The following is a 17,896-nucleotide window of genomic DNA, read 5'->3' as shown; positions in this document are numbered from 1 at the left end:
AAATCTCACTTAAATGTGTAGTTAATTTATTTTAATGTATTTCACATAATGTCATTACTTCACATGTATCAAGTTTTTATTTTTACTCAATAGTTTGTCACCACCGTCACTTCTGTGTCATGCACAGATGGACTTTTATGTTTTTTGTTTTAAATAATATTTATTTTGTTTCTTGAGAAGCATTTGTCTGTAAAACTGAGTAAAAATATCACCAATAGAGTCATTAAAAAATAATTTTATATTTATTTTTGTCAGATGGTGATGACAAGGTTCTGGGTTAGGTCCATTGAAAATGTAATTCAAATTAAAAAAAAAAATAAAAATGTTGCTACTGGGACCCTGCACCTTAGCGTCTTTGCATTTCCAAAACATTATTTGTCATATTTGAATGCATAAGCTTGAGGAATAATAACTTTTTTTTTTTGGGCGGGGGAGACACTTAAACCCATTTTGTCCCACTTCTCAAGAATCACTGTTCTATAAAAACCGTAATTAAGGGCAATTTAAAGTGTTTAGTTAACCTTATAGTGTTGTTTTGGAACGGTGGGAGGAAGCAGGAATACTTGGAGAGAACCTTTGCCTTTATTAGACTTCATTCCTATCCTCATTTGACTCTGAGCCCCAGATTCAGTTTTTCAATCGCAATAATATATGAACAAATCATCTTTCTGTGCATAGGATTGTCAGGATTTTCCTGATCACTTTTGCTTATCTAAAATGCTGAGTGAAATGGTGTAATATACCTGGTGTTTCAACAATTTGTCGTGGAAATACCCTGACCCGGGTGCACAATCCTTCGCGTAACATTTATCTCATTGTAACACATGCTGTCCTTGCTTTTGCAGTGAGCGGGAGGTTTTAAGCTCTTGTAATGTAACAAAGCAGATCTAAAAAAGCCATCTGATCATCAGCTTAGCTGTAACCTTTTAGTTTCCAACCCAAAGACTGCAGCCATAATTCTTCAGCTTTTTATAACCAGCTTCTATTGCAAGCATTACTTTTTATGCTTGCTGTGTATAATGTTTTTTCCCCCACAAATTTGGTCTTTAAAGTCAGTCTTTCTTATTGTACTATAACTGAATAAGGTAGGAAAATATAATAATTTAGTTTTTTTGTTTTTTTATTTACAATTGCTATTTTACTGATTATTGTTTGAGGATTGCCCTACAGAGTTTGAAGCTATTGTGCTGTTTTCACCCTGGCCTGCTTTAAAATGTTTTGAGGTTCTTTAGAGTTTACATTTAAAAAAAATCACTTTTACACAGATTTGTGTAAAAGCTAAAGATTTGTGTTACTTTGTGCTTTTTAGGATGTCTGTATAATCTTCTCACAAAGGGCTTACAACAGCAATAGCGAAACCAGTTATGGAAATGCTTGGCTTGCAAAATTATTAAAACCCCTTTGAACTTTTGCTTTTTTTTTTTTTTTTTACATCCCAACCACAATTTTCAGTTTGTTTTACAAGATATTTATGTAACAAACTAAAGGGTAATTGCAAAGTGGAGGAAAAAGGATACCTGAATATGAACTTAACAAAATAATATATGGTTTGAATTCTTTGTTACCTTCTCCCCTCAATACGTTGTAGAATCTCTTTTGCTGCAATTACATCTGTCACTTGCACTTCCACCAGTGGGAATGGTGAGCTGTGTTAGATTAAATTCAATACAGGAATCTATTTAATCTAGTTAATCACTAGATGACTTCTAAAGGTAGTTGCCCTAAATTTTATTTGGGGGTATCTGATTATAAGGGGATATATAAATATGAATGTCCCAATTTTTTTAATACTTATATGCTGCTTTGATTGGTCCATCACATAAAATACCAACAAGACACAGCGACTCCATGGTGTAATATGACAAAAAAAAAAATGCAAGGCTGTGTTTCTTAACTTTTGTTAAGACTGTATGACACATGCCTGCAGCAAAAAAAAAAAAAAGATTTTTAAAACTTGTTTTTGAGGTTATGTTGACCAAACGCTAATTAGTTTTCTTTGCCACGCTGCGCATGATGTCAGGGAGTATAGAGTTATGTTTTCTCTCTAAAATGAGTGAGACTAAACCTTCAGTTCCAGCATTGTTCTTCTATAATCCCCGCATCTCTATTCTGAGACTCGCTGTCTGCTCGGAAGAGAGGGCACAGCTCATTTTCCAGCCTGGTTTATTTTTCCCGTAACGCCGGGGCTTTTTGTTTTCATTGATCAGCTGTGCCAACGCCGAGTTCCTGATGGGCAACGATTATCTAGTTAAAGGAATATCCCTCAAGAGCTGTGTTGTTTGCTGGGATCAGAGATCTTTAGGTTGTGTGCATCTTTTCCTACTGTCTGGTACATTCTTCCTTCTTCTGAGTTGTAATTTTAGCATATTTTGAGGAAGTGGAGCTTTAAGACTTTTTTTTTTTTCTAAAATTGATGACTGTTGCACTTGACCTTGCTGAAGTGAACGATCCGTGCCAGCTAAAGCTGAGTGAATGGAAGTTTGTTTTTCAGGAATTCTGGCCTATTTTAAGAACCAACCAGAAAGCAATTTGATTACACAATCGCTGCTTTTGTAGGGGAGATATTTTTGCTGCTGTGGGAGACTTTGTATGAGCCAGAGTGTAGCCGGCATATGGAAGTGGAAAGGTATTGATTCGCCTGGCAGGAACCTGGTTTGATTGGTCACACATGGTGGCGTGGGGCTGCAGCTCATCATGACTATTTAATGTCTGTCCTTATCTCTTTTTTTTTTTTTTTCTTCACTTCTCCCAGTTTCATAATCTCAACTACATAGTGATAAATAAAAAAATGGGTCAGTTTATGTTTAAAAAGGTATTTCTGAAATGCGCCCACTTGGACTGAGAGGGGGTGTAACGGAGATGCTCTGATGCGCTGACTGTTCTGCCAAAGTAGTCAAGGTCACTCCATGTTGGAGGCGTTTTTTTATGTTTTTTTTTTTGTACTGGTTGTGAATGAACAATGCTTCGGTGGTCTTTCCTAAGGACTCATCACTCTCCACCTCCTCCAACACAGCCACACATACCCTGACATATACATACAGGCTCTCAGAGACACAATGGCACTACAGACTTGTTTCCATGACTTTTTTTCTCTAACCAACTGAAATGCGCCATCTATCCCCTCCTTAGTCACATGACCTGACAGGGGTTTTTTGTTTGGTTCCTACCATCCCCACCATATTTACCCCCTTTCACCCAAACATGCACAGATGAAGGGGTCCAGTGAACTTTTTCAGGATGACTTGTTCCATGAAACGTGGCCCCAGAGGCTTTAATCACTATTGTCCATGGTGATCATCCAGAAAGGAGGCCCACACCCCCTTCCTCTCTACTCTCTGCTGCTTTTGAAGCACTTTAATGTCCTCTGTGACACAAACTTCTACGTTTTGAAACAAGAGAGGTATGCTTGAACCAAGTTCAAGTTTTTAAGGATAAATGAATTCAGAGTCCTGTATGGAGGGAAAAGTTGAGGCTGCAGTTTGAATAGAAGTTTCTTGACTGCATGGTGAAATCCTAGACAAGGCAAACAACTGGCAAACAACCCACTGATTCACAAAGATATACGAAAAACTATAAAGTTTAACTATTTTCCAGGTATACGATGTCAGGATTACTTGGTAAAATCTTTTTCATGGATGATGACTATACAGTGGTACATTGTTGCTCATTTTTATATTCCTTTCTGTTCCTTTAAGTATCCATGCTTTCTCATCCAGCATCATTCCTTTGAATGAGCCAAGTAAGGCCACAGAGGCCTGCAGCCAGGCCCCAGCATCTGTGGCTCTGAGGATGCACACAGCATAGCTGACATGTTTGTCTCCCAACCTTAAGTCTTTAGAATTCCCTTCTAGGAAGAGTACAATTTCTGACTTCTCTATCTGCAAATATAATTTATGTTCTCTTTCTGCTTGATTAGCCACTATTTGATTTCCCAAACCTAACCTTTTGAGAGATAGTACTTTATCTTTGCTCACTGTATTTATTTTTATTGGTTGGAAAGCTATTGGTACCAGTTCTACACACTTTTAAACTCTTTTCCAGACACAAACATAGTTCTTTTTTAATCCAATAGTTTGCTTTGAATTTATGAATCTGAATGGACAGATCGATGGATGAATGATGGAAGACGAAGTGGATTGAGATGAATCCACAGGTGAATTGACAGGTGGACAAATAGTTGAATAAGAAACAGATGGATGGATTGCTGGACGAGTTGATGGACTGATTAGATGATGGACAAATGGATGAATGATCAAATAGCTTGACGGAGGATGGATAAAGAAATGTAAGAATGACTGGTTAGACAGATACGTGGATAATGGATGAACAAACGTGAATGAATAGACATAGACAGACGAAAAATTTATAAAAGCTACATGGATAAAATGGACGAACTGATGAATGGGCAAACATTGACTGAGGATGGACAAGTGGATGGATACATGGTCATATAGATTGGATGATTTTTTTTTTTCCACATTAATTTATTTTTCGCCTGGAAAATGTCTAAATTAAACTCCTCAGTTTTCCGTTCACCTTCTCTGTGTGTGTTTGTGTTTCTTGCTGTTATAAAAGCTTCCTGCTCCAGATCAGCTTTCTTGGCCACTGATTCAAACATTGCCCTACGTCAGTTGTACTATATCCTCCTGTTTGACAGAAATACACTGTAGAGAGAGTGGGTGTTTAACCTGATTATGCTGCTTCCAAAAGGCCTGAGAGCACAGGGTCACATCGTCAGTGACTCAGTAACCCTGTGGGTTCTCCCACTATTTCACACTCGCGCTCATTCTCCCTCTTCCACACGGACAGTGAAAAGGCTTCCAGGGTAAACACCTAATTGCATGCCTCTTTTTGGTTTTAAAGCTCTCATTGCCGCCCTCGATGCTGACTGATATTGAGTTATGCAATGTGGGAGGATGGCATGTTATTTTTACATCCAAAGAGGAAAGACATTGGGTTTGAACAGAGCACATGGCCTATTGTTTTTCTGTTAGCAGGGGAATAGAGGAAAAACAACATGTATAATAGTTACCTTACGCAATGCTCTTGAATTATGCGCACTGAAAGTGGACAGGGATTTAAATATACGCTTTTGGTACAATGTTGCGGATTATGTTTTATAAGCTCTTAAGATATCTGAAATGATCCTGCGCAGAGATGAATCAGTGATGGATAATGACACAGTTGGACATTGTTCATTCATGAGAAATGCTTTAGGATCTGTCCAGATGGTTGCATTTGACCACTGCAATTGTCTAGCCGTTTACTCAAATAATATTTATTATTTTAGACTTTATGGGTCAAAACTTTCTTCTCAGTCTCAGCCCTAACCCTGGACATTAATGTTTCTATTATTTATTGTGACGGTAAAGTAGGAAAGCTTTATACGCCATAGATTTGGGGAGTTGAAAGTGGAGGTGCTTATATTTTTTTCTTTTTTTTTTGAGTTGGAAAAAAAGACCTGTTTGTAATCTCTTGTTTGAGGTTTGACATTAAAACTTTTGGGTTAATTATTGGTTGTCAAAAACTCATTTTAAAAGTAGTTATAAAAGTAGTGATAATTTAAAGTAAAATATTGTATACAACATGAAATAATGTGCAGCTTTGCTATGTGCTGATCATTTTCAGCAGAGGAAATGGAAAACCTTTTATTCTTTTTTTTCCCCCCTGTTAGAAATATTTGAATGTCACAACAGTAGAAACACAAAAAAACATTGTTTGGTTTACAATGTCCGAGGTTTGGCGTTTGTATGCTGATGTGTTTTCCTTATATGGTTAACCATTCACATCACGTCATGAGCATGTTGAGGTTTCTTGACTTTTTATTTGAAGTCACAAAGGTGGTTAACATTTTCTGCTATGAATTGAGGCCTTCCTTTTACAGCATGACTGACCCCCAGTTGTTGATTTCTTTCCACAATGGCCTATAACTAGTTGGAAAATCTGCTGCAGAGATTAGCATACAACATTGTTTTTCCTGCTTCATCCAGAAGATTTGCATTGAAACCAATTGCAACACGGTAGGATAGGCTGGCGAAAGCACAGTTTTATGGTATTCACATGGTAGCCAAACAAGTCAAATGTGATCTAATTTATCTATTTTGAAGAGAAAAGCAATTATTTGAACTCCCAAGTAATTATAAAACATCACAAGTATGATATGAGAAGTTGGTTGCAGCAACAAGTTGTTTTCATCTTTTTAAAAAAAAGAAATATTACTGTATATGTATGGAATACATTTAAATACAACCGAATAGGTAATATAGTTATTGATATGACAGTAATTGTTTGTTTCTTTTAACAGGGGAAGTACTGCTTGGTATTTCCATCTTGCTCGCTCACTCGAGCGTGTGATTATAATTGATGTTAGTAAGTGTACGTTGACATTAGTGCCTCCCTCTGAATCATAGACATTGACTTCCATCATTTCCCTCTGCCTTGACATTTGCATAATTTCCACATTAGTTTTCAACTTTTCCCTCTTATTACAGACGCAGAATAAAGAAAATGAAAATGTCTAGGTGACTGAACTAAGTGACGCTGACTGTAGCAGTGAGCATGTAATTTACAAGTAATTAACTCCCTTTGAAATGGCAAAACCAGAAAATGCAGGTATAAAGCACCCGGTGATGGTATCCACTAGCTATTTAAAAGATCAAGCGCTGCATCTTTAAAAAGTGACTGCATAACTGGCTGAGATCCTGCTTCTAGAAGGTGATGTTTTGCATTTTGTCTATTCCATTTGCACAATGTTAACTCATTTTTCATAAAACCTGTTTTCTGGTAATTGCACTGTTAGATAAGTTGGATGTCACCACCACACAAGCCCATGCGAACACAATCCAGTTGTTATTTTAGGATAATAGGAGGATATTTAAACAAACCGTAGACAGTAAGACTCTGGTAAAACATTGTGCCTGACATTTCATGCCGCATGATACACCCAGGAGTGTTTGGTCCAATTAAGTAGGTGCTGAAGCTAGCGGTTTTGGTGCCTGTTGAGAGCTCTTTGCTCTCCATTTCCCACTCTGGCTGTTGACGTCAAATGAAAGGTAAAATTTGGAGAATGTTTTGCTCAACCTTTGTAAATGCAATAAAAGAATAAAACCATGTTGCTAATGCTGACACTGTCTTAAAATAGCATTGTATTTGGACTAAGTTGCCAGACCAGAGTAAGTTTTTGATGCCTGTCTAGGACAAGGCCAGCTTGAGTGCCATGGAAGAAGCAAAGTATCTATACTCCTTAAATCTTTTCACAATTTATTTTACAATACCAAATTTCTACTTATTTATTGGGATTTTATGTGATGCGCCAAAAATCTGATCAATAAAAGAAAAAGGGATTTATGGTTTTTAACATTTGTTCACAGGTTCTGAGAGAAGTTTTGTCTGCTTCTCTGAGGCAAATATCACAGAAATCTTTTGGGATTTAATTCCAGTTTGTTTTTTGTCTAATGTTCTTTTATTTCAGCTATATTAATTGTCTCGTCCTTGTTGTAGAGAGACCCAGAAGCACTGTTTTTTTTTTATGCCAAATGATTTGTTTTTATGTACTTTGTATGAACAAGCCAATGTAGAGTCAGATGCAGTTGCTGTATTGTTTTATAGTCTGCCCTGCTTTGAAGTGCAGAGTGATATGCGGTGACTTTCAGTGAAGATGTATATAGTTTAATGAGCAATTTGGAAACAAAAAGGGCTCCTGTCTTCTGTTTTTCTATATTTTTGCATTTACCATATGAACTATAGTGATCTTATGTTTGTATGTTACTGAAATGATGATTAAAGGTTAAATTCTTAAGTGGAATACATTTAGATGTATGTTAAATAATAGATAATCCCCTGAGGTTTTGTGCTCATATCTTTTCCAGAAACCATATAATTTAAGCAAATTGTGCAAATGTACTGATTCATTTAATGTTTTAAAAAAAGGAAAAAGAAAACATGTAAATTAGAAAAATGCAGTTACAAAACCCAACCCTTAATAAACCGGCTGATGTCATTTTCCATTTGACATACTTTTTCAGACACGCATTTATGCTTTACGTTTTCGTCTCTATGCTGCCACCGTCATCCAGAGCCATTTAGGGATGAGTGCAACCATAAGCTTGCATTCCTGAAATACCAACATTACAAACCAGCAGTCATAATGCAGGCTGCAGGCAGAGCCACGGCTCCCTGATAATGGCTTCTCGTCAGTGAGACAAACAAAAAATTACAGATAATTATTTGTGGTTCTTACTCGGGTTGTATTTTCCGGTTTGTGACAATAAATAGGCAGAGTAAATTGTTTATTATTATTATGCAGGCAACGTTTAAGGCTCAGGTGTTCTCAATATGAGAAAAATTATTATTCAAGTTGCATTGCCTAATCGGCAGAAAATATGGCTAATCCTCAATGCATCCATGCAGAATTATGTTTGTTCGTTTTGTTTTGTTTTTGCAGCTGCACAAACATTGAATTTACAGTGATTGGGAACTAGACAGTTGGCATCAAAATCATGTATGATGCACAATTCAAAGAATGAAATTCAATCATGCCAAATGATTTAGAATTTCTTAAATTTTATTTCCTAATAACTCTTTTGAGTCTTTGGCTGCTGACAGCAAATTTCTACGATTGAACGTTGCACATGTTCATATAAATTCGGGAAAGTCTGTATTAAATTCCCATTTCTTAATTCTTTAAATAACATTTTTACATATCTTCAGTCCACCCCAACCTATTCCACTTCACTGTTTGTCATTTAGACTCAAATTGTTCCAAAATTTGATTTTTATTTGCTATTTTTGTGGGATTCAATGTTAGTTTTTACATTGTGGTTGTTAATTGCTTAATTTGAACAGGATTACTGTCTAACATGTTCTAGCTGATCTCCATTGAAAGGATATTATATGTTAGGCAGTCTAAAGCCATAGCTAAGGTAATTATTTAGGAGATTTTTTTCTTTGTTTCTTCGCATGTCCAATTCTGACTTGCCACAACATGACAAAACATTAATGACGACCTGCTTGAAGATATTATATAATTTCATCACTGTATCCTTTGAGTAAAGGCAGGAAATTACATTAAATAATAGGCTTGGTTTCCTACAAAAAGCTTCTTTATGAAATTACCAAAACGCCACAAGTACAATTTTCCAATTAATTTATTTATTGAAAACAGAGACGATGTACAATAGACACTAACTGCAAGAAGAGAGGTGTGCTATACCAGATTATAGCTCTAAATTTCCACCTGTATTCCCCTGCTGGTAGGTCTTTTTAAAGAAGAAAAAAAAAAAAACCATAGAAATGGATAATAAGTGACCAAAAATGACCAGCATCCCATTTTTCGTCATTTTTTTAACCTTTTTGAACAACGAGGACCGTGTTAAAAAAAAAAACGACAACAAGATAAAGCCTAAACCCTGACTCAGCCTCCAGGAGTAAACGACGGCAAACAAACAAGGCAGCGTTTAGCTGAGGCTCCGATGACTAATGAATAGTCCTTGTGCTGTGACACTGTTTTACACAGTAAAATAATGAGCCATTATGAACAAAGCTATGACACACAGCACACCTACGAGGCTGAGAAGCTCGCCTTAAATCCCAGACACATGGAGACCGTTTGTGTTTTGTGACACTTTTAAGTCAGGCTTGAGACTCCTTCATCACTGTGAGGAACTAAAGGGACGTGGGGGAGGGGATGGGCGGTGCAAACTCCTCATGTGTCTCCTAGCCATCAAAGGGAGGTATTAACATAGCCACGAAGGTGTGAAATGATGCCAGTTGAACTCCTTTCTAGCCAAAGGGGCTGCTTCACCCTACTGAGAGGTTACGAGTTTGTTTCCAGCCCCCTTCAAAATGTCGGAATGGGCAATTAACACCATCTCACTTACAGTCATACGAGTGTGAAAATGTTTACGATTCTGTGTTTGTCATCGAATGAATGTGACTTCTTCTTTTTTTTGTTTTTTTTTGTTTTATTAATTTGTCATTACATCCAGAAAATCACTATGTTTGTAAGTTGGTGTAAAGTGGACGAGTTGAGTGGTCAGCATCTTAAAGAGGGAAAACATTATGGCTTTATGGCCACAAGGTTGTCATGTGGTTTTTAAGGTTGATGACCCACTGGTCTCTTGGGTTGAATTCACAGGCTCAGGCTCTTTGTTCAGGTTGAATAAAGAGACAGAATCAGACATGTATAGGTACCAGTCACCAGTAAGTGGTGAGACGTTTACGCCAAGGTGACATGTTTACGGGGCTGATTAAGGCAGTTCAGCACAGTAATTTAGAGTTTGACTGTGGTCAGTCAAGGGTGACAGCTTTGAGAGGGTTGGAACATCAATTTACAAATTGTTTGGTGTTTCTTTTTAAGGCAAACAATGAGAGTGAGGAGAGGTGCTAAAAGGCAGGATATTTAAAAGAAAATCAAAGACATTGGCCTAGTCTATACCATTGTTGAGATTTGCTCCTTGTGGGAATGAATACCTCTGTGAAGATGAGAAGGCGTGCATAAAAAAGGGACACAGGTCAGTGGTTGCACAACTTAACACAAAACAAGACCGTACCGTCTAGGAATCATCCAGAACTACTTTTTTTGGTAAAAATATGCTTTCTAGTTCATGCTTGAATGGCAAAATAACGAGACAATTAAACGGAAAGGCTGCGATTTCATGAAACATTTTTGAACTTCTCTTTTTCCACTGTTTATTTGTGGATGAGAAGTGAAACAGTGCAGAGAATATCCACTTTCCATAATGTTTGTGTTACCGTGGTCAGGACTTAAAGTGATTCTCACAACATAATAACCTTGGCTGAATGTTATCTACACAAAAAATTAAGCAAACATTTATAGCATAATCACTATGCTTCCCAGCTGCTGCAAATATAACTTGTTTAAATAAATGTGGTTAATTTGTTATCTTGCTATGTGCTGGGGTAGCTAGCCTTATTTTCTAAGGTCATAATAACATTTAAGCTTTCTTTTGCCTAAATTACTGACTGCACTGCAGCCATACACTCTTTACCCTCTGTTTGCTTTCTCATATTTTTTCACTTGACTCAAAACCTTAGAGGGGATATAATTTTCTTGCTCTGGCTTGTTTGTTTTTACTGGTGTTGCTGGAGTGGAAGAAGAAAAGATTCGCTCTGGGAATGCAAGTTGGAAGCAAATATCTCGAATGTTTGCATTTTTGGGGCTTGCAGGAACCAAAGCTGACCTCATCCTGGGTGGAGTAAACATCTGTTTTGTTGGTTTTTTTTCCTGCATCCCGTTCATAGAGGAATAGCTGGGTACTGAGCCAGTTTTGACTCAGAGTAGAAGTGACCACAGTGACAGAATAAAACTATCCGTACAGAGGAAATTTTCTGCCATAATCCAAGAGCACACATTTTCACTTTGAAAGCAGGATTTCATGTCTTTAGTGAGCAAAAGTAAGCAAAGTTTTGAGAACAAATACATGTTCTCAAACATGTCTTTGCACAAAGACATTTTGAACCTGCTTTCAGACTCAAAATGTGAGCTCTTGGATTATGGCAGAAAAATTCCCCCTAATATCTGAACCAGAAAGTTTTAAACTTCTCAGGCTCTGGTGTGGTGGATTTGCGAACTATGAACAATAATGCATGAACAAAATCTTCATAGAAAGGCATGTTTTGCTAAAAAAGACCTGAGAGCACATTACATTTCACAAGGATTTAAATTTCTCTTCTTCTTGAGATGTTGGTGTTTATTAATGCACATGAATAAGAACTATGTCAGCATCTACTTTATGTTACTTCTTCTTTAAACTTTGGCGCCTTTTCACCAACAAACCTGTTTCCTCTTTCTCAATAAACGCCTACTTCCTCCTTCTGTGTCTCTCAGAACCCTCTCGGTTGCTCTTTTCCTCTACCCGAAGCACTGCACAAACCGTTGTGGAGCTCTCGCCTTTGGCTTGTGATGCTGAAAGCTCTCCGTCCGTCTGAAGTTGCTTAGAGAAAGCAGCTTTTCTTTGTTTTCTGTCGCAAAGCTGTCGCATCTTTGAGAAGCAGGTTGATTTTTGAGAAAGACTCGCTGTCCTGTTGGCTGTCAAGTTTTTGGGGGGGTAAGTTTTCACATCTTTGCTGTATGTTTCCTTCACGCAGCGCAGGATGCAGTAGGCCTCAGGGTGTGGTGGTTGTGTTTGATCTACTTTCTTCAACAGTGCTGTCATTGGAAACAAATGTTACATTTAGATGCATATTCTGGAGTAGCTGTAATCTATAAGTGCAGTTTATATGCTTTTGACTGACCCAGTGCAAAAGTTATCTATGTTTCAAGTGTTGGAAGCCTTTTGTATCAATTAGACATGAGATTTTAGTGGTTTGAGCTTCTGAGGTATCACGATTTGAAGGATGGAAACATTCTGAATGTGGTTTGGGAGAAAAAGGCCATACTTATTGGAAAGTAATTACTAGGCAATATGAGGATCCCCACAAATGCTCTTTATGGATTGCATGTTTTCCTGTGGCCCTTATTTTTGCCCTACATTTTTTCCACTTTTGGCAAGTGTAGTCTTTTTTTCCTACCTCTTATTTTTTATAGCTTCCAATGTTGTGATTAACTGGGTTTTGCAGAACGTCATCCAAGGACCTCTAATTGATTCTGACTCACTTGTTTACCTCAATCTGCTTGCTTTCCCTGATCACATCAGCGCGCTTAGGGTTTGCTTGTACCTTGCTCAGCGGATTGCTCTGTCTCTCTTTCACCTTACGTGTTGGAGGTATACCGCAGATTTAGCCTGGTGTGTTGCTCGCTGAGGAGCACTACTGCTGCTTTATGTCACCTCCTGTCGTGCTCCACTGACTGCGTTGCTGGAGTTGCTACAGGAAGCACGAAGAGTCGTTTGACAGGATATCCTGGCTGTGGTGGTGTTGTGATAATTGGGTTTGGTTTCTGACAAAGAGACCCAGCAGCAAGAGTCACCAAGATGTTGTAGTCTTTCTTGTTTAACATCCAAAAGATTTGAAGATGTAACCCATCCGCTACAATGTTATTTGGGAGGAACTAGTCGAGCTCCAGTATTTTTAAAACTGTTGGCAGTCATATGGTTTCGTCTCAGAGGATTGTACTTCCTCTTTTGGTTGAACGCCACGCTCTTAAAGTATGACCCCAGACTTCACCTTTTTCCCCCTTTGTCTTCTGTCTGTATTTATAGCCGTTTTTGCTGATCCTTCCTCCCCCGTTCTTTTTATTGTAAATGTTAGCAGGGAAGAACTACAGCTTTGAACCAAGTAGGAAAGACAATACCTCATTTATTTAAATGCTAACTAATTGATTTTAGTTTTTCAAGCCGCTGATTTTTGTTTTTTTTACTCTTAGCTCCCGTTTTTGAAACAATGTCAGTTCCCACATGTCTCACTGCAGCCAGATGTTCAGCCAGGATGAGGGACACACACTGAAAATTTTTTCATAACAACAGTTAAAATTAGAAGTAAAATGTATTACTTCCTAACTGGATGCGGTGACATACAGTCAGAACCCCACTAACTGTAAGAACTGGTTAATTGTTATCATAATAAATCACAACTTTTATCACAAGATTTTAAATTTTTTGTTTTTTGATAAAAAAGCAAATATAATGGCTTCCAACCCCAATTGCGAGTGGGAACAAAAGCAATTTTCTGTTTTCAAGCTAGCCTTCCTTGTTTCTTCTCTCTTCCTGTGACAATCTAACAAAACCTCCATCTCTCAAATACCAAACACCTACCATGCATGTTGTGCTTTTTTAAAGATAAAATATGTCAGAAGGCGATGCAGATCAACTGAGTGCTAACTTTAAAACCTGCTGCCAGTTGTGGCAAACTTCATTTATCCTGACTGTGATAAATGTTGTCAAATGTATCTTTGCTCTATGCTGCCAGACAAAGTACGTACTACAATGTGGGAGATTTTTTGATGTCATTTAAGGTTTGGGGGGATTTTTTTCTGAGTGCAGTCCTTGTGACAAGTCCTTCAGTGTTTTTGACCTCTGATAAATCCATCTATGTATAAATTTAAAACATGTGTCCTTAAATATCATAGATAGTTACTGTATATTTTAAAATATTGGAAGTTTCTAAGCCCTAAACATTCAGTCGGCACCATCTCTTTGATTCAGTCATTATTTATTTAGCTAAATTCAGCTGCTGTGTGTGTGTGTGTGTGTGTGTGTGTGTGTGTGTGTGTGTGTGTGGGTGTGTGTGTGTGTGTGTGTGTGTGACAAACATTCCTCCAGGATTAAGAGTGAAGTATCAGCAAGGTGAGGAGAGACTAATGAACTTGATTAACTAGTCACGAAGTGTGAGCAGATTTATGTCAGCAGAAGCTTCGGCTGTTAGCAGCCCTGCATGACTTCAGGAGTGTGTTAGCAAGGAGGTAATGACCTTCAGTAATGACCTTGAAGAGGCAGCTGTTGCTTCTCTATACTGACATCTTCAGTATAGAAAAAAAATGTGCCAACAATCTTAGCGACTGTCCTTCTATAGTGAAAGATGTAATTTTTATGAAAGAAAACATTCAAAGTTGCATCTGGATAAACTACAACATTTCTTGAAAGCGTTTCTTTTGAACAGTTGTATAATATCTTTCTATGCTTGTTTGTGGATAGAGAAGCTTTAATAAGCAGGAGGCCATCTGCCTGACAATTGAATCTGCAGAAACCAGGCCCAGCAAAAGGAGAGTAATCTCAAGTGCAGCAGTGAATCTTAAAATGCAATCAAAAAGCAAAACCAAAGCGTGCGACTGTGAGCTCACACTGAAGAGAGGGCCAAAATCTAAAGATATGTATATCATTATATGCAAGATACAGATTGCATCGGGGATGCATGCTGATAAACGATGGAATTAATTTTGTATTTTTGTAGAGCTGTTTCTTCATCTAGATAATTATTAATCTAATTTTATGTCACGATGAGGAAAGCTGATTAACTTTGTATTGCTTTGAGTAAGACCACGAAACTGTTTAGGCCTCTTCTGGTTCAAGTAATAACAACTCTTGCTCATGTAGAATCAAAATTATACTTGCAAGTTGCAAACCTTTGTTCTGTCATACAGGAGCCAAAGGCTGTGTTATACAAACACACAAAGTGCAATATAATCACCCCTATGTGTAATGTGTGTGCAGATGTTGTAAGGTGTCAAGATCAAAGCAAGTGTAGCTCTCAGCCCTCATGCCCAGAGTCTGTGACCTTTTGTCTCAGTTTGCACATAAAGGATGGAGCAAACAAGCGTGGAGCCCTGCAGCAAGCTGGGCCCTTGCAGAGGCATCAGATGCAGAGCTAGAGGGCACTCTTTTGAAACCTACCCAGCTCAAAAAACAGAGATACTGTGCCCTACGTGAACATTAACAGTGTTTGTTCAAAAAAGAAAAAGAAAAAAATATATAAACCTTTATTAAATAGACTGCGTTAGGCAGCTATGGTTTCTGCTGCTTTTATCTGCAGTTGTCATAAACATCAGAATCGTAACGATCTTAATGTATCAAACTCAAGCAGTGAGAATAGGCTTTAGGCCATGTTACCTTTGAAAGTAGAATACTTAAAGCATAAAACTTCTGTATACAGTGTAAAAAAGGCACATTTTAAATCTTTTTTTAATGTGCAGTATAATTTCACAACTGAACTGTTTTTTTTTTTGTTGTTGTTTTTTTTTTAAACTAAAATTAAGGATATTTTTTGGAGGGCTTTTAATAAGGGTTTATCAACCGGCCAATTTATCGGTGCCAATTTCCTTAATTTTGATAGATCGGTGATCGGCCGATTTTTACATATGAAGCCAAACTTATCCACCGATCTTATCTAGCTTGGCGAAGCTCTAAAAATCAACCCCTGTCCTCCTTTGCTCTCCGGTGAGAAAGGTTTGACTGACAGACCGGCCCACCAAGTTATGTCTGCACATTTACAATTAACAATGGTGACCCCGCTGTTGCCAACTCAACAACTTTCTTGCTATATTGTGGCATCGGCCAAAATCGGAATCGGCAGGTTAAGCTTTTTAAAAGATTGCTAATCGGTGATCGGCCAGAAAATTGCAATCGGTGCACCCCAGCTTTTAATGAATTAGTATAACCTGTGAAAATGTTACAATTATATAAAAAACATGTCATTTATTTTATTTAAAATTTTAATCTGTTAATTTTAATCTAGTTTAGACGTAATTTAGAAATGTTAGGCACTTTGAAGTGGACTAAAATATGTCAGTACTTATCTATACCTTGTGTTATTTAAATAAAAACATTGATACTGAACATAAACATGTTTTTGTTTTTTTAAATTGGAGATTAAAATGTAAACAAAACTTAAGAGAGTTTAACAGTTATTTTGTTTTTTTAAATATTCCACTGTATAGTTAAAACAAGCCCTTGAGTTTTTAATGAAGACTATATTTAAGCAGGAATCAATGGTTTTGCCTGCATCCGGTCTCTCAGATCACGGTAGCTTAAATGTCAGAGAAATATCGGAGGTCAACCTCAGGTCATCTATAATTTCAGGACTGACATAATCTGCATGGCGCGTGGGGAAAAAAAAAAAGGATGACACTTAATAAATGTCTGTTAACTGAGCCTTTCGGTTCTTCATCCAGGCCAAGAGGCGGGTGGGGTGAAAGGTCAAACTGGTGCCTAATGTTCCTTCGCAGCATCACGGCTCCTCTTCAGAGATCAGAGGATAAATTGGCAGCTCTCACACATTTTCTCTTCATTGTGAACTCCGTGGAAAAAAAACTGCAGTAATTCTGTTATATAACATGAAAGATTTCAGGGGTTTTTTTAAATCAAGTTTTGATATCCAAAATACGCATTCTAGTTTTTACCCCATTAATGTTGGTGTTCTGTTTTTATATAAATTTTTCTTTGTGTGTTTTTGTTTTGCAATATTATTTGCTGCATTTTCACCTCTTGCAATGCAGCCTTTTGTTGTTTTACTTTCATTTACGCTCAATGTCATGTTCTATCAGCCTCTGCCTCCTTTAAGCTTTATTACCTTTTACTTTCTTCCTCCTTCCATGTCCTCTCATGTTTCTTTGAGTTTCTCAGCCATATCCTCTCTTTATTTATTTTTTTTCCTTCTCTCCCCCCTCTACAGATGAGGTGACCCTCACATAACACTGCATGAATTATTAAGGGGAAACCAAGCTCTGCCCAACCAGTCTGTGGTCATCTCTCATCTGTTCTTCCTTTTGCTCGTTCCCTTTCACTGCACTGTTTATTGATGCTTGTGCTTTGAACCTCTTGATCCAATCACAATTTTTTCATCCATTTCAAATCACTTTTTAAATATTTTAGATTTTCTGAAAATGGTGTAATATTCCACATTAATCTAAATAATCACTCAAAATATATCACTCTGTGTGTAGTTAATAATTCATGAGTTTTATTTTCTAAATTAAGTTTCTGAAATAACTTTTCAAGAATATTCTTTTGAGATTTACTTGCACTATAGACATGGATATGTTTATGCTAGCACATTTCAATAGATGTACTCTTATGATACAATGAGGCATTTTCATAGAAAATGAGTTAATGTAAATATCTTTTCTAATTCCTGGATAAAGTTCTGCATGGTCTAACTTTGCACAACTGTATCACTCTGAGAGAAATCCAGAGGACAGTGGGACACAAGTCATCAAATGTGAGAAAACAAAATCAATGGACAAATGGGTGCAGGGAAGTTGAGCCGAGTCCAGACAGCCAGAGTTCTCTGCAGCAAATAAAAACAGGGAGATGTTTCTCTCTGGGAGTTTTTTTTTTTTTTTTTCTTTTGACCTTCTGGCGGAGCAGAAAATAAACTTTCACTAGTTCAGTCGACTAAACGAGGTTGGAGTAAGTCAACCTGCTTTGATGTGATGAGCTCTGACAGCAGATAGCTTAGTATCAAACCTCCATTTACAATAAAGCGGCTGTGATGAGATGTCAGA

General features: G+C 37.4%; 1 protein-coding gene across 5 annotated transcripts in view; it reads left to right on the top strand.

Moving 5' to 3' along the window:
- elmo1 (engulfment and cell motility 1 (ced-12 homolog, C. elegans)) overlaps positions 1-17,896 on the top strand; it is a 103,466-nt gene that overhangs the window by 20,788 nt on the left and 64,782 nt on the right. For 2 of the 5 annotated variants that reach the window (XM_044138682.1, XM_044138678.1), the window contains exon 1: positions 11,869-12,068. The exons of the other annotated variants lie outside the window; for them this stretch is intronic. The gene's annotated coding sequence lies outside the window, so the exon portion shown is untranslated. Of the gene's footprint in view, positions 1-11,868; positions 12,069-17,896 lie in introns of those variants that run through there. 5 annotated transcript variants of the gene reach the window in all.

The sequence above is a fragment of the Gambusia affinis genome, linkage group LG14 (genome assembly GCF_019740435.1).
Source record: "Gambusia affinis linkage group LG14, SWU_Gaff_1.0, whole genome shotgun sequence".
NCBI lineage: Eukaryota > Metazoa > Chordata > Actinopteri > Cyprinodontiformes > Poeciliidae > Gambusia > Gambusia affinis.
Note: the sequence above shows the minus strand (reverse complement) of the source record. Positions and strands in the feature narration are given on the sequence as shown.